The sequence below is a fragment of the Trichechus manatus genome, unplaced genomic scaffold (genome assembly GCF_000243295.1).
Source record: "Trichechus manatus latirostris isolate Lorelei unplaced genomic scaffold, TriManLat1.0 scaffold00116, whole genome shotgun sequence".
Taxonomy (NCBI): domain Eukaryota; kingdom Metazoa; phylum Chordata; class Mammalia; order Sirenia; family Trichechidae; genus Trichechus; species Trichechus manatus.
The window spans coordinates 8,776,783-8,798,337 of NW_004444052.1; the positions used below are offsets into that span (position 1 = coordinate 8,776,783).

Consider the following 21,555-nt stretch of genomic DNA (forward strand, 5'->3'; position numbering starts at 1 on the left):
ACAGAGCCTCTGGCCTTTGTTTTTCAGTAGAGCAATGAAAACTGGAGAATGTCTCCAAGCTCTTTTTGAGGTCAGTTGGTGCCACATTCAGCTATGGTTTCAAAACTTTAGGGAAAAAAATGATACTGGCATGGAAAAGAAGAAAATAACCATGGGTGTTTGTACAATTAAAAGACTTCTAGTCTTGGTAATATTGTGACTTTAGTCTTAAAACACCAAATAAGAAACTCTACTTACCTCCTTTCCCTTTAATGACATCCAAGTACATTTGGAACACTGATAAGAAGAATCTTTTGTATCTGATAAAACAGGGCAATAACCATAAAGTATTAGGATTTGAACCAACTGCCACCCCATTCCCAGCCCATTTATGATATGTCACATATGTTCCCTGATAATTAATGAACAAGTTTTAATTATTATGTTTTAACTCTCAGCCTTTGTCTACCTATACTATGTAGCATTGGAGATGAAGTCAGGTATCACATGTAACAGAAATATATATGAAATATGTGTTGTTGTTCGTTGTCATCCAATCAGTTCCTACTCATGGTCACCCCAACAGTGCAGAGTAGAACTGCCCCATAGGGTTTTCAAGTCTGTGACTTTTCAGAAGCAAATCACCAGGCCTTACTTCTGAAGCACCTCTGGGTGGGTTTGAACTGCCAACCTTTCAGTTAGTAGTCCAGAGCTTAGCCATTTGTACCAAAAAAAAAAAATTTTTTTTTTTCCTCTGATATATCCACTTTCCTCCCGTATGTCCAGATATATAATGGAGACGATTTAGGTGGCTAGGATTATCTGGTTGATTTCACTTTTCTCCTTGCATGAACATATAGCATCAAGCTGATTTGTTTGTACCCATCATATGCTACAATGTCTGGGCAAAGGTACCAAGATGAAAAATCCGACAGACAAGTACTTGTGCTATTCACCATATCCAGGTCTCTGGTTTACCCTCTACTTGATGTGTCCATAATAAATCCCTTGCTAGTTCTGCTCCCATACCAATGGATAGAGCAATACCCACTTCCTCCAGCAGTTCATCTGTTGATGCCATTATCCATTGTTTATGACATTGCAACCACAGTAATGAATTGATATGGCTTGATCTTTGAAATGCTTAGACAGGAGGCCACACATTATAAGAAGAAACAACATCAAGACTCAACTCTATTTGCCAGGGGTTGGAAATGGATATTGTGCAGGAAAATGCATTAAAGGGTTTTGTTTAACATTATGGTTTTAAAGACATAAGCAATTATGATGGGCAATAATTCCTTCAGTCAGTATATTGTAGAAAGGCCTTACTTAAACGAGGGTGCTGGTGTGATTCCAAGTCATGCTACCACCAAAAAACACTAGGGGTCGCCATATTAATACCAGTGCCCTGGCTCCATTGGCCTCCAGAACGCCCACCATCACAGAATTCTTGGCTCCTGGTTTATTCAGGGAATGTTACTCAGTGCCTATTTTTCATGAGGTGTGACCACTTGTCACCACTGAAATAGTGGGGTAGAGTCTTCTCTAAACATCCTTCTGGTGAATGATATTTTTAAGAGCCACCTGAATTGATCAATCCATTATTTTGGGTTAGACATAATTACAAGGGGTGTGCAGCCTGGTTACCCAAATATGGAACATTTTCATTCAAAAGCGACACAGTATTCCAATTCAGATGTTCTACTAAGGACTGATTCTCTCAAACCAGGGTAGCACTTTTTCACTTGCCAGGATTGACACTTCTGTTGAGTGTTAGCTGAAAAAATAATGTCTTTTCCTTTGTTTCTCACCTTTTTATCTTTTCAGTACCCAGTTCAGAAATGATTTTCCTAAGAAGAAATTTGAGCAGTTGTCTGTAACCCCTAGACGTGTTATCACTAGGGTCTATCACAGTCTCTAGCATCAGGATGGAAAAGTGCTGGCCCATGCCCATAGGGGGCCCCAACCTCATAGTGATATGACTCTGCTTACTCCTATTGCAGTCTTGAGGGTAATCCTACCCACTCCACTACCCTAAGCTGGAAGCTCTAGTTATCTCATTTGGGGTAGAGCTTCTGAAGGTTAGGATTAAAGCAGCTGAAGATCTGTGAACAGCATTTAACCTCTCCCCACCCCCCGCAAAAAAAAAAAATAAAAACAATATTTCAAGGATAAAGATGGCAATTGTTAATATTAAGATCATAGCCTAGATAAAGTATGCTTCTAAGACAAAGTACATTTCAAAGCTTCTGGTTTTTTACATAGTCTCTGTGTTTCTGTTTCATTTGTTTATTGAGTACCTAATATATGCAAGGCATAGTCTAGGCAATGAGGAAGACACGAAGATATACATGTACAAAGAAGGTAACTAATGGTTACAGTTTTCTCTTTCCTCTCCTCTTCATGTGTGCAACTGCTTTCCTCAAACATATCCTCTCTTTACCCACCACTTTTTTTTTTTTTAAATTGTGCTTTAGGTGAAAGTGTATAGCTCAAGTTAATTTCTCATACAAAAATTTATGCACATATGTTATATTAGTTGCAATCCCTATCATGTGACCATAATGTGACAACACACGCCCCCTTTCCACCCTGGGTTTCTTATGTCCATTCAACCAGTTTCTGTGCTTCCCTGCCTTCTCATCCTGCTCCAGACGAGGACCATTTGGTCTCGTGTATCTGCTTGAATGAAGAAGCACACTCTTCACGAGTATTATTTTATGTTTTATAGTCCAGTCTAATCTTTGTCTGAAGCGTGGGCTTCGGGGGTTCCTGCAGTCTCAGTCATACCACTGAGTCTGGTCCTTTTACATGAATTTGAGTTCTGCTCCACACTTTTCTCCTGCTCCATCAGGGACTCTCTGTTGTGTTCCCTGCCAAGGCGGCCATTGGTGGTAGCCAGGCATCATCTAGTTCTTCTAGTCTCTGGCTGATGGAGTCTCTGATTTATGTGGCCCTTTCTGTCTCTTGGGCTAATATTTTCCTTGTGTCTTTAGCGTCTTCATTCTCCTCTGCTCCAAGCGGGTTGGGACCAATTGATGCACCTTAGATGGCCAACAGCAAGCTTTTAAGACCCTAGACGCCACTCACCAAAGTGGGATGCATAACATTTTCTTAATAAACTTTGTTATGCCATTTAACCTAGATGTCCCCAAAACCATGGTCCCCAGACCCCAGCCCCAGCTACTCTGTCCCTCATAGTGGTTGTGTTCAGGAAATTTCTTAGCTTTTGGTTTAGTCCAGTTGTGCTGACCTCCCCTGTATTGTGTGTTGTCCACTGCTTCTTTCTAACCCTGTTAATCATGGTCTTTTGCTTTCTCCTGCATTTCTTCCTGCTCTGGACTCCTCATCACTTACCATCACCCATCCTCTATCTCTCTCAAGACCCTTTAACTGGACATAACAAAATAAACCAAACTATGTTTTGTAGTATTTGTTTTTTCCCTGTACTTGATTTTTAAAGCAGGTATTTCTTTCTCTAAGAAAAGAAAATGCTGATACTACTTTGACTTTTGTGTGTAGCCTTCACTCAATTTTTTTTTTCCAGTGGGTTATCAGCCTTTAATAGAAAGAAAAATAACCTCCCCTTTTGTCCTCTGGAATATCCACCGTTTGGTTTTTAAAAAAAAAAAAAAAAAAAAGTGATTTGGGATATTTTTACATAACAAACTAATTTTGCAAAGCCAGTGGTAGAGAGGTAGAGAAATAAACCAAGAACACACAAAAGGTTGGTATTTGTTAACTAGGTATGTGGGGAGACTTGAAATATGCTTCTGTCTAACCTGAAAATTAAACTCTTGTTGGTCCAAACCTTAATTCCTACCAAATTACAAGGAAGTCTTCCAGAGTATAATCATATCGAAGAGTATATTTGCCATTATTTGTTTTTTAAGTTATTCCAAACACTAACCTATAAACACTGTACATAAGAGATTTCTTCACCCAACTTGAAATAAGGTAATTTTCACTGTTAACTAAGAGACTCATGATTTTGACCTTCCATTTCTCCAGAATTGGGTAATTCTTAACCAAGTGATTTTTTTTGGCTATTTGCAGCTGCCATGGGAATAGAGACACAGAGAGAATTTCTCCAAGGCTCTCTCAGGGCAGTGTGCATTGTGCTTGGACAAAAATTGGTGATGATGTGCATTGAAGGTGTACTACTCAAGAAAGAGATTCTATAAGGTCAAGTTTGGGTTTAATTATATCACACGTTTTGTCTTCTTTTTTGACCTCCAGTTGATAGTAACCACAACAAAATTTTCTAATCAGATGCTTATCTTTACTATATCCATAGCTGTACTTGGGTGGTTCTGATGACCCCGTGAAAAAGAAGGCAATCAAACAGAAGTTCCTGACCAAGGGTCTATGGATTCCATTCCGTGGATGGGCTGAAATCTCCCAAAAACATAAATGAATTTTGGGCATATGTTAACTTTTCTGTGGTGAGAGAGGCTGTAGCGTTTATCATTTCCTCAAACAAGTCCATGCCTTCCAAAAGCTTAAGAACCAGTGAGCCAGAAGCTCTTGACTTAGTGAGGTCTTTCATAGCTGAATCAAGAATCTCTTGGTTGGGCTTCATCACCACATGGGCCAGAAAAATTATATTAAAAAATTATATTAATAATTATTGAGTGTTTACTATGTGCCAGGACACTGTTCTAAGCACATTATATGTATTCATTTAATCCTTATCAGGTAGGAGCTATTATTGTTCCCATTTTATAGATGAGGACACTGAAGCCCAGAGAAGTAGGTAACTTGCCCAAGATACAAGATTTGGAAGTGGCAGAGTTAGGACATGAACAGAGTCTGGCCCCGGAGTCCATGGGGCTTAATCAAGTACTTAACCATTGTGCTTTACTTCCACTTGACTGAAGGGTATTCCAGCCAGGGCTTTCCTCTTCAAAACAAAACAGAACCAAAGACTAAGGAAATGTCAGCACTAAAATGTGAGCTAGAAAGTAAACCTTAACTTGCCTCACCCCACTCCTCGTTCCCAGGATGCTGTCAATTCAGGCGAACACCAGCAAAATGCCAAGGTGTTCCGTGGTGCTAGTGAGGTGCCAAGGCTAAGCAGGTTGGTTGATCATCAGCCTTCAGGACCCATAACACACTACCTCTGAATACCATTTTCCAGTTGCCAATCCACAGTCTCATTGCTCCTTTCATTTGATGTTTCCCACGCCCTACAAAGAAGAGTGGAGATTATTTTACAGACTAGAAAACTGCCCAGAGAGATTGCACCTCCCCAGGGTCACAGTACTAGGTTATAGCAGAGCTGTTTCTAGAACTCAGGCATCCGGACCTCCCAGTAAAGTCCTCTTCCCACTGCTTTTTACTGTCTCACCCGTCAATATATCACTTGACATTAAATAAAGCAACACCTAAAAAGACAAGAATTCTACACGCACCGCTCTAAGCTGCCCTGGGCACCTTTTTATTTGCAGGCATTTAGTAGGCAACGCCCTGGATCAATATAAAGCAGTTTAGTTTCGTTATCTCATTTAATCCTCAAAACCACCCAGTGAGGTAGCTATTTCCAATTGCACCAACAAGGAAACCGAGGCTTAAGAGCATAGCTAGTAAGTAACGAAATACAGCCTTCAGACCCAGATGTGTCTGACTGTCCAGCGTTTGCTGTCCCCCACTGGGCCGAGAGACAGGAAAAAGCAGAAGAGGAAGTGAATGGCCCTGTTCTATGAAGAGCAATGCTTTCTACCTTCTCTGAGGAGGATGCGAACGGGAAATCTGTTTAAAGCACTAGCACATGAGGTTAAAATTAAAGAGAACAATTACAAGCGATTAGTCACTGGAGTGGGGCTCCATGGGCGTCTTCAAAAATAGGATCAGATCTCACTCACTTGGACCTGGCACAGAGGAGTCTTCAAAGAAGTCTTTTCTAGGCCTGAGATTCTGTGATTAACTGTTTCAAAGGAGCCAGGCTACTAGAGCTCATTAGAAACAATAACCCCATTTCTCAGGGGCTGTCGAGTCATGTGGGTCCCAAGGAAATTTCTTTGGCACCCAGTGATGATGAAATTCACACCGGAGCAGCTGGCACTGGATCACTGTCCTCCATTGAGTCCTCAGGAAGGGAACAGTCACTCAGCCTTTGTGTTCTGGAAACCCAGGAAGCTGGGCAGCAGGTGGTTCAGGTTTCAGCTCCTCTGACTGCACCATTTCAAACAGTTGCTCTTCCTACATTTTAATTCATTCCAAGGTCCTCAGAGAAGCATCTGAATAAAAACAAACGGATGAGGAGGGCTCTGAAATGGCGGTGGAATAAGGTGTTTGAGGAGGAGATAAAGGGAGATCTGAGCCCAGGGAAGGAGACTCCAGGAGCTGCAGCCAAAGCAACAAATGTCCCTCACGTGCCAGCTGGGCCGTGCCGGTGCCAGGGCAGAAGCAGGCCCTCTGTCTCCTCTCCCGCAGAATAAAAAACGAGAACAACCTGAACAGGGACCTTCAGCAGTTTTGCATGGACCCCCTGCCGCTGACAGCCAACCAGTGTGACTGAACTTCTGCCAGCAACACTTCCAAAGGGTGAGGCCCAGAAGGCCACAGCTTTGATGTGCTCAGTCGGGTAAAATTCCTCTTTGTGGAAGCTTCCCTCTGCTTCCAACGTTATGTCTCCTAAAGAGTGTTTGCACAGAGCTGAGGAGGCCTGGCCTCTCCGTGGCTCCAAGTCAGAGAGACGATAAGGCTTCTCCCCTTCCTCCCTTTCAAAGGCTGCTGCGGTCCCAGGGGCAGGCAGTGCAGGTACCTGCTCCAGCCCCCGGGGAATTTGAGTTTCTTCTCCTCCAGCAAAAAACAAAAAATACATATATAAAATCCAGGTCGAAGGATTCCCTCCGCAAGAGCCGTGGGTAAGAGGAAGCCAGATAAATGTCTGACTTGTGGCCACTGTAAAAGAAAAAGAGAGCAACTGGGAAAAAAAACCAAGTGGTGGGGGCATGAACGGGAGGGGGCTTTTTCTGCAACATTTTCTCGTTTGGAGATCTAAAATCTGCAAGTGTTACGTCAAAGCTTTCTCCAAGTGACTTGATGCGTGTTTTTTGTTGTTGGGTTGCTGCACTCCCGGGACTCATTGGGATGGCAGGATAAAAATTAATTAGAGGCTGTTTGGAGGGGGCTTTGCAAGACAGCCCGAGGCCACGCTTCAGTCTGGTTGTTAGAAGCAGTATCATTGCCGCCTCCTCTCCCAGCGAACAGAGCTGTGCTGGGGCGGCCGGGGGAGCCACAGAACGTTCAACACAGACATCAGAGCCAAGACTTCCTCCCAGAGAGAGTACTTACCACAAACCAGTGGTTCTACCTTCTGACAACCCCAGAAATATGTCTTGTTTCATTTTCAGATTTGTAAGAGGGGTTACATATGAAGCTTACGGACTCCTGATGAAACGCTCCAGGAGGAGGGCTTCTGTCTCTTCCACACCTCTGAATATGACATTCAGGCTGGGCAGAGCCACCAAGCAGGCATAGGAAGGCAAGATCTTTTCCAGCCATGGATATGTCTCCTTTTTTTAGAGAGTGGCAAACTAAAAAAAAAAAAAGCAAAAAGGGTGGAGTGGGGGAAGGTCTAGTAAGTCGGCACGTTTGCACGTGACCAAGGCTGACCAATGATTATTTCACATTCAGAAAATTTACAAGAAAAATAATCCAGCTGCTCTTTCACTCTTCTGGCCTTTATCTCTCTTGCTTCTCTTCCCTTGCCCCATGGTCCCTCACACCTCCTCTCCTCTCTCATCCACACATATTCCTCCTCTACCTGGAGTACTGGCTCTGTGAGTGACCTTGAAGTTTGTTTAATTGGGAACTGGCTCCCTAAATCTGGATAAAATAGTTCGAAGCATGATACCAGTCCTGGCATTTCATCAGCTCCAGGTAGCTTTTACGTCCATGTATTTCACCCCGGAAATGGAGAATGCAAAATGAGCAGATACCTGAGACTCCTTCTTGGGTATATCTTTAACCATCGTACAAGATCGTTTGTACTTAGATAATATAGTTTGTCTCCAGACGAGTGTAAAAACATCAGCTAATTAATCCTTATAACATTTCCTGTGATGCAAGCAATAATTAGGGTCCCTGTTTTATATGGAAAAACTGAGATAGTTCATATTTGTCATGTGCAAAAAAAGACAATCTATGTGTGAGCTCAAAGAAAACTTGGAAACTCCTAGAGCCCTTCCCCTTTCCATAAACTTAGCTGTGTCTATTTTATTGCCTGTAATTGTTTCCTTGCATCATGGTTGGGGTTGGGGAAACCAATGGGAACAATTACCAAAAGAAAAAGAGCAAATGTTTCCCCAAACAGCCATTCCCAAAATGAGTTCACCAGCTGTGTAATATGAAATCACACCATCATGCAACAGTTCAGTAACTTCCTGCTTTCAAAGGTGCGTTCTTTAAGGTGAATCTTATTCCCTTGACCTCAGTAACCTCACGTAAGGAATGATCATAATGCTAACAACATCTTCAGAAGAAACAAGATGACTTCTTCCTAGGAACAGTCATCATCGAATTTGAGCACTTGCCTTGTTTCAGAGTGGAGATAAGACAGGGGTGAGCCAAATTAACGTCACTGCCATTCCTCGTTTGCCTTGTTCTTATTCCCAGATAGACCAGAAATAGTCCCCAGTGCACGGATGATGGTGCCTGGTTAGTGAGCTCAAGGGGTTAGTGAACTCATTTGCTTTCTGCCAAAGGGAGGTGAGAGGGCTGCTCCCTACTTACTGAAGTGAGGGTCAAAGAGTATGGCGTCATAAAGCCAAATCCTCTCCACTAAGTGCTTTCAAAACTAACGAGTCAACCTGAAAATCAATCTGCCGCTTTATAAGCAGCCAGCATATTTAGAATCATGGAAATTAAAGATGGAAAATACCTATTAAGTCTTCTAGATCATTCCCCAGGGCCCAGTGCAGGCTTGTTCCCTGTAGTACATTTGTTAGTGCAGTTTCAGGCCTTATTTTGAGTGTCTCAAGCAATGAACCTAAAGGAACCAGAGATAGTGGTGTGTGCCCACCCCAGTGAACAATGATCATGGGATTAGAATTCTAGCTTCTCACTGGCCTTTGGCATGCCTGGAAGGGGTTTGGATTTCCCAGAGCTTGGCCCATAAGAAACCAGCAGCTTCTAGAGACAGAGACATTAGAGAACATCTTTGCCTGTGTGTGTTAAGCAGAGTAATGTGCTGCCTTTATAAAGCATCCAGGCACTAGCCTCTGTGTAAATAAATAGCCATAAGGGAAGAGCAGAAACACCAGGTGTTCCAGGATTCATTTTAAAACTAAATAAGCCCTACCCCAGGGAATCCAGTCTTTCCTCCCTCAAGTTTTATTTTGGATTGGTCAGCATTCAACTTAACCTTGCTTCCAACTACTGGCAAAATGGAAGAAACATTTTCAGAGACACCAGGACTGTATTCCAGAACGTTCAGGACCAGCTGATACGAAAATAAGGACAAATGGCTTCAGAGTAGTACAGGAAAGGTTTTCTGAGAAAACCTTTTCTCTTTTTATCTCTGTTCCCAGCAAGAGAGGAAGAAAGTCAAATTCACAATTTCAGGTAGGAGAGGCTTTCAACGAGGATAAACAGCAACTAAAGCTAATAGAATCCAGAGAACAAAGGGATCACAGCAGAATGCAAGCAGTGTTCTTTTTTACTTTCCTGGTTGTGAAATAATGGAGAAAGTCCTTTTAGATATTCATGTGATAAATTCCAAATTTGTGCATTGTAAGGTCCAACTCTATTACACGACATGGCTGAAGTAAAAACTGAGTCACCAGTCCAGTGCAGAAACTATACAAGTTTTCTACACCAAGAATCAGGAAAGCATTACCCCTTCACATTTCCAGGAATAGGAATAGCTGTCCTTCAAAGGATTCTCTTGCCCTCCTTTCTGAACTAAAGAATCAGGACCTTTTTTTTGCCAAATACTTTAAGCAAAACTGAACTTTTAAAAGCCCGAAGTTTGACTCACTGGCCGGCGATACATTCACTTCTGAAGTCCCCCCAGCCCCCTCCTTCTTTACCATAGGCCTTTTCTCTTTCACCCTAAAACATTATCTCATCTCAGCATTGCAGCTTTTTTTAAGTTCAATGTCAATAGCTAGTTAGGAGAGGGCAGGAGGGTCAGGGATTAGGACTCCAAACTGTCCTTGACGTTTCTCTGTAGGCTGATCTGCTGTTTGCATCAGCCCAATAAAAAGGGGGGAAAAAATCCCTCTTTACTATCTGAGAAAAGATCAGAACAGGAAAATGTCAGTTTGAGAGCTGACAGAATTCTGATAAGAATGAACTGGAAATGAGAGAAAGAAAGGACAAAATGCTGTCACTCTAAGAAGTTTTTAATTTAATGTTTTTAGACAAATATGTTTCCCGCTGAGTGTGTATGTATTTTTCACACACAACTTTTCCATCCCTCCACCTCTTTTCTAAACGCTCTTACTGAGAGAAAGCCTGTCTATTTTGATTTGATTTGATTTGATTTTTACGGTCTTTCCACAACCTTTTAAAGATCTGGAAGGGTCAGCCTTCTTGGCCTGAAAGCTGTGAGCACATTCACTCCCACAGAATTTCTTCTAAACCCTGAAATAGTTTCCACTTTCAGAAGTATCTATACATATTTTTAGAGTTAGAGAGATAATTTAAATTCTCAGGCTTAATTGAACCGACAGAAAGAGAACGGAGAGCTACAGATGGAAACACTTTCCGAGTGTGCCGACCTCTGAGTTCAAATTTAATACCTACATAATAAAGACTTGAAGATAATAATGGGCATTGTTTCTATTGCCTTTTTTTTTCTTTTTTACTTATATTACAACTTTATTATTTGAGGAAATGGCCAGTGTTTTTAAATACAGTTACATGAATCAAGAAATGACCCTCATTAAAAGATATTTTTCATGAAAAAAAGGCCAAGTTCTTTGATGAATAAAACACTCAGTAAGAGTTAAGTGCTCTTCTGAGTGAAAAAAAAAGTTTTTTTTCTAGAAACCAGAGAATTGCCTACTCTACTAGCAAAGCATTTATTGAGTACTTACTATATCCCTGGGACTCTCTCTACTAGGCATTTCAAATCATCCCATTTAATCCTTACAATAACTTAATGAGGTAGATACTATTATCCACTTTTGCAATTGAGGAGTGTGAGGCTAAAAGAGGCTAGATCTTGCCCCAAATCACACACCCACGTTGTGACAGACCCAGTATGTACACCTGGTGGGGTTGCTAAGCATCCTGTATGTACAGGACATGTCCTGTATTTAACGATTTTGTCCTGAGTCCTCATTCACTTTGTCAGGACTCCTTAAGTATTTTTCCAAGAAATGACAAAAATTCATTAGAGCAATTTTCAAATTGAATTTGGTGTTCTGTATTTTTATTTGCAAGTAACCCTAACATCTGAGTTTCATGATCTCAAATCCAGAGGTTTACTCCTCTTCCACACAGAAGGAATGGCTCATTCTGGACATCTGCTTACTCCTTGATGAAACAAACAGTATATACATTAAGTTTGATCTATAATATTTACAAGTGTGAACTCTTAAGTCAGTTAAATTTGGGTTCAAATTCCACTTGCAAGTTGTGTGACCTTGGGCAAGTTTCTCAACTTCTCTAAGCCTAAGGTTGCCAATCTGTAAAATGAGAGTAAGAATAGTGGAGATAAAGAAACAGAACCCATGCAATATAACATTTAACCTAATTACTGACACATAGTAAGTGTTCAGGAAATATTAGCTATTACATACACCCTCAAAATCATTTTCATGTGGTCCTTCTAAAGCCTAGATCTTCTCAGTCCATTCCCTTGCTTTAAACCATTCACTGCTATAAGAGACCATGCAAATTCCTTACCTTTGTAAATGATTTCTTCTTTGTACTGGTCCTGCCAAACTTTCCAGTCCTGTTTTCTACTACCACACATAGGAGATCGTCAATAAATGTTTGTCAAGGTGACCTGTTGAATATAACTCTAAATTTGATTTAGGAAACAATTTTTTGATGTTCCCAAGAGTTACTCTTTTCTTTTTCCGGGTTTAAGTATGAATTCTGTTTCTCCCAAATATGAAGCCCTGGTGGCATAGTGGTTAAGTGCTATGGCTGCTAACCAAGTGGTCAGCAGTTCGAACCCATCAGGGGCTCCTTGGAAACCCTATGGGGCAGTTCTCCTCTGTCCTATAGGGTCACTAAGGGTTGGAATTGACTCCACGGTAACAGGTTTTTTGGTAATGAATCCTTGGATCTCCTCATCTTAGATGCAATTCACTTTATAATTAAAGATGCCAGGTGACTTAGGATGTCCTAGAACCCTACAAGCCAGAAAACCTCATGGAGTGGCTGCAATGCTAGAGAAAGTATCAATAGGAAGACTTTGAACGGGAAAAGAGCCCCGGGGTTTAACAACTCTCCAGTGATGCCATCCACAGCTCGCCACCCACCATCCCTCTGACCAAGCCCATCTTAGGTCAATCTCTGCTTGGGGAGTAGTATGCCTCCTGTCTCAGAAGTTTGTTGTTGTTAGCTACCATTGAGTCAGCCCTCAATTCATGGCAACCCCATGCACAACGGAATGAAATGCTGCCCAATCCTGCATCATCCCCATGATCGGTTACAGATCAGACCATGGTGATCCATAGGGTTTTCATGGGCTGGTTTTCAGAAGTAGATCGCCAGACCTTTCTTCCTAGCCTGTCTTAGTCTGGAAGCTCCACTGAAAGCTGTTCGGCATCATAGCAACATGCAAGCTTCCTCTGACAGACAGGTGGTAACTGCGTATGAGGTGCATGGGCCGGGAATTGAACCCTGGTCTGTCACATGGAAGGCGAGAATTCATCCACTGAACCACCACTGCCTGAAGTAGCCAGGCTATAAACACAAAGGAGACATTTTACTGGGCCCTCCTCAACTTTCTATTTTATTGTCTGGCATTTCTACTACCTCCTCCTGAAACTGACAAACATGTCTTCCATAAAACCTGTGTTTGGTTTTCCAGGCTGATATTCTCATTGTCTTCAAAGCCTTGCATGTAGCTGTACTGTTATCTCGTCTCACAGTTGCAGGCTGCCTCTTGGTTACCCTGTCTTGTTATAAATCTGAAAAGGGAGGTGCCTAGACCAGCACTTCCGAAACTGACCCAAGAATTGTCGAGAACACTGAGGACACTGAGGCCATGGTGGCACCACTGTACACATGGCAACCCCAGGGGGGAACCAAGCAGGGAGGTTAAGTCAGAAGAGAGGGTAGCAAACAGCCCAGAAGAGCCTACAGTCCCCTGTGAGAGAAGAGACGTGGTAGGCCAGAGGCTTGCCTTGGTGAAAGCCAAGGATACAAAACAGCCCTCTTTATAAACACATGACCTGCATCCCTGAGGCCCTGCTCTTTACGGATTCATGTGCTGGCATAAGTTCTAAATTGCTGCCAGTTTCACAAGTGTTTTCAATTTAAAGGGCTCCGGGCCATGATATTCCAGGGCAAAGAGAGTTTTTTCAGCAAGCCAAGCAGAAGAACGAAATCAGAGCGCCCCCACGGTTTGAAAGGATCAGCTTCAACTTCTCAGTTCACAAAATCATAATTAATTTCTCCCCATCTCCAAAATGTATTTTCATTCGAAGATAAGTGCACACATTGGAAACTATTCAGAGGAAGCTCAGAGGGGCAGAGCAGTCAAGCGCAACAGCTATAAACATAACTTCTTTTAATTAAAAAAATAAAAGGACGTCTCAGAGTTTTCCAGAACTTAAGACAGTGTGTGACGTCTGAACTGTAACATCAGCCATCTCCAGAGGCTGATGGAAAGAGATGAGCTCGGTGACACCCTCAGACAAGGAGTTCACTCTGGCAGGGAACACTTGACAAATCCCTTCGGGGAGGAAAAACCAAACAAAGGAAGACTCGCCACTCACCTCACTTTACAGTAATCCAGTTGCGAAAGAACAGGAGAGAGAGCCAGGATAATTATACAGGCATTTTATTATCCACTGCTGACTTTTAGAAGCTAGAGTATGAACTTCTACATGCTCTTGTTAGAATTTTCTCCACCGCCTCTTCCTCCAAGCTCCAAGGAAAAGGTCAGAAGACTCAGGACCTTGTCTAGCCTGTTCTGCACCTTTGTGCCCTTTAGAAAAAGATGCCCCTCTGGAGAGACAGTTATAAAAAGGTGTCCCCACTGCATAGACAAAAGCCCATGGGCTGCATACTTGGATAACCAAATTCTCCATTGTATGAAGAAAAAGTTCTCTGTCCCTCCTGGTGGACACCACCCTGAGTCACAGCTGATACACTGTGGCAGCTTGGAAGTGGAACGTGGGCTGGTTACAGCCCATACTTGCCCCCTCAGGCAGATACCTTTATAAAAACTCGTTGCCATCAAGTCGATTCTGACTCATAGCGACCCTACAGGACAGAGTAGGACTGCCTCATAGAGTTTCCAAGGAGCACCCAGCGGATTTGAACTGCCACCCTTTTTGGTTAGCAGCCGTAGCGCTTAACCACTATGCCACCACGGTTTCCAACCTTTATCCAACCCCCAAAATCATGCCCAGTGGCTCTAACAATAACATTATACTCACACACTCTGTTATTTGCTGACATTACGTGGATGGTCCTCTCCCTCCTCCCAGTCTTCAAAGCCTATCTATCCTTGAACATTTTTGCCCATTTCCCTTTCAGTGACGATTGCATATTCGCAGTCAAGGGCATAAAAGGAAAGGAATGGAACTTGGGTCATGAGGGCAAAATTTAACCCCGAGACCATTCATAGATAATGGAGCCAGTGGTAAAGTTAAACAGCCCCTTGTGGGCTCCCCCCATCCTCCAGACATAAACCTATACTGCTCCTTATCAGTGATTTGGGGTGACGGTCTCATTCCCACAGGCAGAGCTAGCTAAAGGAAAGTTACAGAGCCCTGAAAACCTTGCGGCTAAAGCCCTTCTTGTATAAATTGCTCCCAGACATTCCCCAAAGGCTTTTCTCTCACAAGAAGAAGGCCATATAAAGAAACAGAATGACAGTAACTATGTGATGCCGGCATCTTGAGGGACCGGGGTGGCAGAGCAAAGCTTCGGTTCCCTTGGAAACGCTGACACGGACACACCAGAAAAGGTAGACAAAGTGTGTTGGCATAAAAAGCCTGTTAGCAACAGCTCAGAGCCCCCAGCCTTCCTGCGGGAGTGGGATGCATGCCCATTCATGTCTCCTGTGTCCTCCCTTCAGCATCTGCGACCTTAGAATTCCAGCTGGCAGGCGGGGCATACAGACCAGGCGTTCTGGATCCTTCTAGTGAGTCTAGACGAAACTTGAGAGTAAAAGCAAAATAATAATAATAATAAATAAAAGTAAGAATGAAATAGGAGAATCCCTTGTGAATGGATCTGAGTCCTGAATCTCTTCCCAACGTGCCTTTAAATTTTCCCCACAAATATTTGGATCTGTGTATAGCAAGCCTGAGTTTCATGGAGCAACTTGCTCTCTTAGTGACCCTTGGGTCCAAGAGTTGGCGGGAAGCAGAAACAACTGGCCAAAGCTTGGATGGATTCGGCTGGGCTCGGTCCCTGTAGGCTTTGTTCTAAATCTGTTTATACAGTTTCCCGCAGGAGTCTGTAATTTTAATCAGTAAATATCTCCCTTGATTTATCACCTTCTATTGACATAGTGGTAATTCAAGCAGTGGAACTGGAAGCTGGACCTGCTGTGTGTTTTTTCCTCTCATTGTGCCCTGCCTCTGTTAGATTTCTCTCAGTCCTCTTAGATAATTGGCCTGCGTCTGACACTCGCTATATGACATGGCTGTGGTCAGGGGTCAGTGGATTTCCCCTTCCGAAGAGCAGAATGCTCTAACCAATCGCGACGGCGACCTCATGTCAAATTTGTGAAAACCAGAGCAGACAAACCGAAGACTGATAGGACCCAGTGGATTTCATTTAAAAAGTAGAAATTCAAGATGCTTGTAAAGGACACTGTTACTCTGTCTAGCCCCAGAGACAGTTTGGAGACTTAATCCACTGATTTAGTATCTCTGAGTTGAGCAGGGAGATCCTCCTTCCCAAGACTTCTGGAGCTGCCAATTTCCACTTTAGCGGATTGATCCCTCTGCAAACAGAGAGTTGGGTAAAGGCCTGGTACACAGTTCTACCTTTTATTAGTGTGTTTATTTATTTAGTATTTATACTATTAAATTGGCAAAATTCTTTGGGCACAGAATATCATGATTTCAGTATCACATTTGACAAAAAATATTCATGATCTTAATAGTCAAGATAAAGAGACGAGGACTCGATAGTTGTATGATTAGGTGGATTCAAAGCTGCTTGGTATGCTCTAAGACTCTTTGCTAAGCTACTTGTGTTTATAGATGGCCCAGAACTAAAGGAATAGCTTGATGTTTGAGGACAGGATCTAGATTCCCAAGAGATCTTACTGAGTTAAAATGATGGACTGAAAATAAAAATATAAGATCAGTGTAACATTCTAAACTTCAGTTCCAAAAATAAAATACCAAAAAAGAGCAATCTGTTTAACCGCAAGTTTTGGAATAATACTCTAGAACTCTGGGTGTCTGTGAGCTCGGTAGATGCTAACTATATGACTCATGGCTACCAAAAATACTAATGAAATCTTAGGTTGTGTTGGTAAAAGTATGATTGCCTCCAACCATTATCTTACTAGACTTGAAGTTTATTGAACTCTTTATCATTTTATCCCGGGTAGTAACTAGAACAGTGCCCCATATCACGGAAGCTTATTTAAGTATCATTTGGATGGATGGATGGATGGATGGATGGATGGATGGATGGATGGATGGATGGATGGATGGATGGATTGTTGGATGGATGACAAGGGAAGAAACTGGCCCATATATCAGAACATATCTAAAATATTGCGTTCCGTTTTCAGCGTCCTATTTAAGGATTGGCAGAGATAAAGTGAAATGTGTCAAGAGAAGAATGCCCAGATAGTGAAGGATTTGGGAATCATGCTGTAGGTGAAAGAGTTGAAGAAATTTGTACACTTAATCTGAAATAGGAGAAGGCAAAGGAGTCTTTGGAGGAGACGTATTGGGAAAGGGGGGAAAAATGTCATCCAGATCTAGAGTTTTTCAGGGCTGGTATGTGTGAGAAGGATTAAATTAATTTATATTGCTTTAGAGGATGAAAGTAGAACCACATGGTAGAAGTTACAGTTAGGTAGATGTTAGCACAGAACAAGGAAGACGTACCCACCGGTTAGAAGGTTTCTCTGGTGTCTACAGGGAAGTGATCTGATTCTACTGGTGGAACTTTCTCTTTCTCACTTAAGGCTGTCTGTCATAGGCAACCCCCATCCATGACAGCTTTTCCCCTATGATGCTCCCACAACTAATTCCCAACACTCCTTCCTCAGTGCTTTATTTGGTAGTGCTTTACATTAAAGTTAGTTTATATGTCTGTCTCCTCCACTAAGTTATAAATTCCTTAAGAGCAAGGCTTATGTCTTTCTTATTCTTTATACATAGTAGACAATCAACATTTGTTTTATTTGTTGAGTTAAGTAGAGCTTGGCTGTCTCTTTGATTCAGGTCTCATACCAAAAAAAAAAAAAAATTAGTTTGGTCTAGTCTCAGATCTGTGGAAACACGGGAACTCTGGCATGTCAGTATACAGTCAGCTTCATCCCAATGTGCTGTGTGTTTTGGGGAGGACCATATCTGAGGATACCTGTATTATTGAGGTTGTAACGTAATGTTTCATATTCATTCAAATAAAGGTAATCTCTAAATTTAAGGTTCTATTATGATAATGTGTGTGAGTGTATAAAAACCAAAACACCAAACCAGTTGCTGTCAAGTTGATTCCAACTCACAGTGACCCCAATATATTACAGAGTAGAACTGTGGTCCGTACGGTTTTCAAGGCTGTGACCTTTCAAAAGCAGATCACCAGCCCTCTCTTCCAAGGAGCCTCTGAGTGGGTTCCAACTGCCAGCCTTTCAGTTAGTAGTCAAGCGCTTAACCATTTACACCACCTAGGGACTCTGACTCTCTGTATATAGACCTACATCACATTAAGGAAACAATTTCTCCTTCCCTTTTAACATCTTTATTCTGTTTTATTCCCCAAGTCCGCACTATGAAAACCCATTTATCTGCTACCCATCCAAACATCTACAAACCCATGGAGTCTCTTTTGCATGTAATAGAAGATATTTTATTTTCTTCTTCTTAAAGGAAGTAATGGGGTGCCTCTAATGTGCTGATGAGACACACTTGGTTCCATGGCTTAGTCACAATGATGGTGCAAATCCAGTGGGGCCCAGGATGAAATGATGAAGGCAGTTATCCTCCTGTATATTCTGTGGATGAAGAGAATTGCTCTGATGCAAGACTTATGCTATTTCTCATTATTATGTCATTGCCTTCATATTACATTAGCTTGCAGGGTAGGACTGGACCAGCACTTCCATGAGAAGGCCTTCCTTGAAGCTTAGCTTTCCTCTAGCCTACATTCTATCACACTACCACATTCCTTCCCAAAGGTGGCAGCATTCCAGTGAATGGTAAAGTGAACGGATTTCCAGAGAAGTAATTAGCAAAGTGCATGGAGGATTTAAAAAGGAAAACAAAAAACAAAAAACAAAGGGCTATCAATCAATAAATAATAAAAAAATATTCAGTCTAAGCATTTCCCATCTTAATATTCTTGGCTATAAGAGAGAGAGATTCATGAGGACAGGTCAAGTTACCCCTTCTTAGCTCATGTTACCCAGCTTCAATATAATACAATGTAGACACATAATGAGTCGTGATAAGGATCACAAATGGGAACCATGATTTCACCTCCACCTGATTTCCTACCACTACTTCAGGCTTTCAGGTAGGGCTGTAAGATACCTGATCTTGGATATTCATGGAAAATTGCATAGACATTGATCTCTTAATGGTAGACGATGAGTTAATTCATTCCCAAACCTTTCTAACTTAGCAGATGGGCAGTTATTAGTCAATGCACTCACTCTAAGCATTATATATTCTATTAGTCATCATTTACATATAAATGAAAGTGTGAGCCTCTCAAAGGAGAAACTGGCCTACAAGCAACAGAAAAGAGAAGGGGGATGGTGGGGTGGTAGGGGTAACGCCTGGACGATTTTAGAATTTTACTATTGCCAAGAGACCAGAGTCAAATAATGACAGAAAAAAAGGAGAGAATAAATAAAGGTAAGATTTGGAGAAAAGAGAGTGGCCCAGGAGACGAGGTGCATTGAGAATGACTCTGATGTTAGAAGAGGAAAGGTAAGGACTTATAAGTCATTCAATATGCCTTCATATTGCACTGGATTTCAGGGTAGGACTGGACCAGCACATTTATGCATTCATTCAGCAAATACTTCTTGAGCTAGGTAAGGATATACAGAGATAGCCCTGCCTTCAGGTAAGCAAATCATATGTAATTACAAGTTGAAAAAAAGTGATATGTAGAAAACAAATAGTGCGTTTGGGGAGAAAATAACAGGAATGGGGGTTTAAGGACTAGGAATGTATTTGAACAGACTGGTCAGAGAAGATCTCTAAAGAGACAACGTTTAAACTTCAACCTGAAGGATAAGCAAGAACCAGGCAGAAAAAGAGAAAAAGACAAGTGACAGAGGCTAAGAGAATGAATGTGAAGGCCTTGGAACAGGAAAGTCATGGCCAGCCCCTGGTATAGGTGCTGTACATGCATTTACTTCTAATCCTATGTGTAAAAACCAAAACCAACCCATTACCATGGAGTCGATTCTGACTCATAGCAACCCTACAGGACAGAGTAGAACTGCCCCATAGGGTTTCCAAGGCTGTAATCTTTACGGGAGCAGAATTCCACATCTTTTTCCCCAGAAGCAGCTGGTGGGTTTGAACTGCCAACCTTTCAGCTAGCAGGTGAGCACTTAACCACAGTGCCACCAGAGCTCCTAACTAGTTGTTGTCAAGTCACTTCCGACTCATAGCAACCCTATAGGACGGAGTAGAACTGCTCCGTAGAGTTTCCAAGGAGCAGCTGGTGGATTCAAACTGCCGACTTTTTGGTTAGCAGCCGAGCTCTTAACCAGTGTGCCACTAGGGCTCCACCAGAGCCCCAGTAGGTGTTATTATATCCCCAGTTTACTGGTGTGGAAAATGAGGCCATGCGGCTGGAACATACAGAACAAAAGAGAGATGGCTCACAATCAAGTTGGAGAAGCTGGCAGTGTCCCGTGGGGTTTTCAACAGGGAAATGGCATTAGTCTAACTTGGGTTTTTAAAGGCTCCCTCTAACTTCTGACAGGACTGAAATGGGCCAAGAGAGGAAGGGGAGGGACCATTTAGAAGGCTCTCTGGGTTCCAGGCAAGAGTGGATGTGACTGAACCAGGAAGGTGGTATAGGAGATGGTGAGAAACGGCGGGATTTGAGGCAGGTTTTGGCTGGATTGAGATTTGAGAGGCTGCCAAACAGTGAGAGCACAGAAAGAAAACATATGGACTCAAACCTAATACCCAGTCCCTTCTACCATTAAAGAGTGAGAAGGGAGAGAGAATTGGGAACTAGATTCCTTGAAATTGGAAGTTTTTCAGGCACCTAACCAGGATCCTGCCTCGCCGTCAATATAAGACTTAAATACCCATTCCCTGAACGTGTTTTTTCATTAAATGGACACACACACAACCTGACCCATAGAGCACTTCCAAGGAACCAGCAAGTAAAGCTTCCTCCTGTGACTAGAGAAGTCTCAAGGCGGAGAAGAGAGACTTGCTATCCAGAAACTGCAGTTTGAAAAAAAAGATGAAGGATAAAAAGCGAAGACGGCTCACCTACGGGGAACAGGTCCCGCTAACCTCAAGCCAATCATTAACTCTGCCCAAGGCCTTCAGGACACACACTCGGGAATTTTCGGAGCCGGGAAACTAAGAACACACTTTATTTTTGGAAAAAGGCCTGAAGAAGGAAGAAAAGGAGAAACAGGGACTAAATGTTTTCTTTATTTTTAACTGGTTTCCACTCCAACACTGTTCCTCAAATAATAAAAGAACGAAAGTTGGAGAGGATTCACGTGACAGCATTTTCCTTCAACCCTCTGCCCTCTAGGCCTGCAGCAGCCCGACTCTCCCACTTCCACTACGTTTTCTCAACAGGAACGGCTGGGTATATCCATGGCCATTTTGTTATTTTGGCCAAACCCGGGCATCCGAGCCTGATGAGTTTTCCCGGCAGCCAGCTTCAGAACAGTAGCCACAGCATGCTCTCGAGGGACGCCTCTGAGCTTCACGTGATACCGTTCTTCATCTGGGTTTATAAAGAACAGGAGTCTTGACCCTGCAGTGGGAGACAGCAGAGCCTTGTTAGCAACCGTCCGGGGAAAACTTTAAGGAAAACGAATGGGAAATGGGAAGGGCGAGAGGAACACAGGCCCTTCATCCAGTGCTAGGCCCAAACTGCCTCCCTGGGTGTGGCCTTCAGACTAGCAAAATCAACTCCAGATTATCTCGGGAGAGTGAGAGGAGAGGACAAAAGTGTTGGAGAAAAAAATAACTGCTAATACGATAAAATGCGAGTGGATGCGACAAGCCACGGCAC

At 42.5% G+C, this 21,555-nt stretch overlaps 2 long non-coding RNA genes across 2 annotated transcripts in view; one reads left to right on the plus strand and one right to left on the minus strand.

Moving 5' to 3' along the window:
* LOC111821953 (uncharacterized) overlaps positions 1 to 21,555 on the plus strand; it is a 571,437-nt gene that overhangs the window by 475,861 nt on the left and 74,021 nt on the right. The window lies entirely within an intron of this gene.
* On the minus strand, positions 4,861 to 7,515 carry LOC111821952 (uncharacterized). Its single transcript, XR_002825256.1, has 3 exons — positions 7,282 to 7,515; positions 5,782 to 6,221; positions 4,861 to 5,171 (listed from the first exon to the last, which is right to left on the minus strand). It is a non-coding gene; the product is annotated as an uncharacterized LOC111821952 (long non-coding RNA).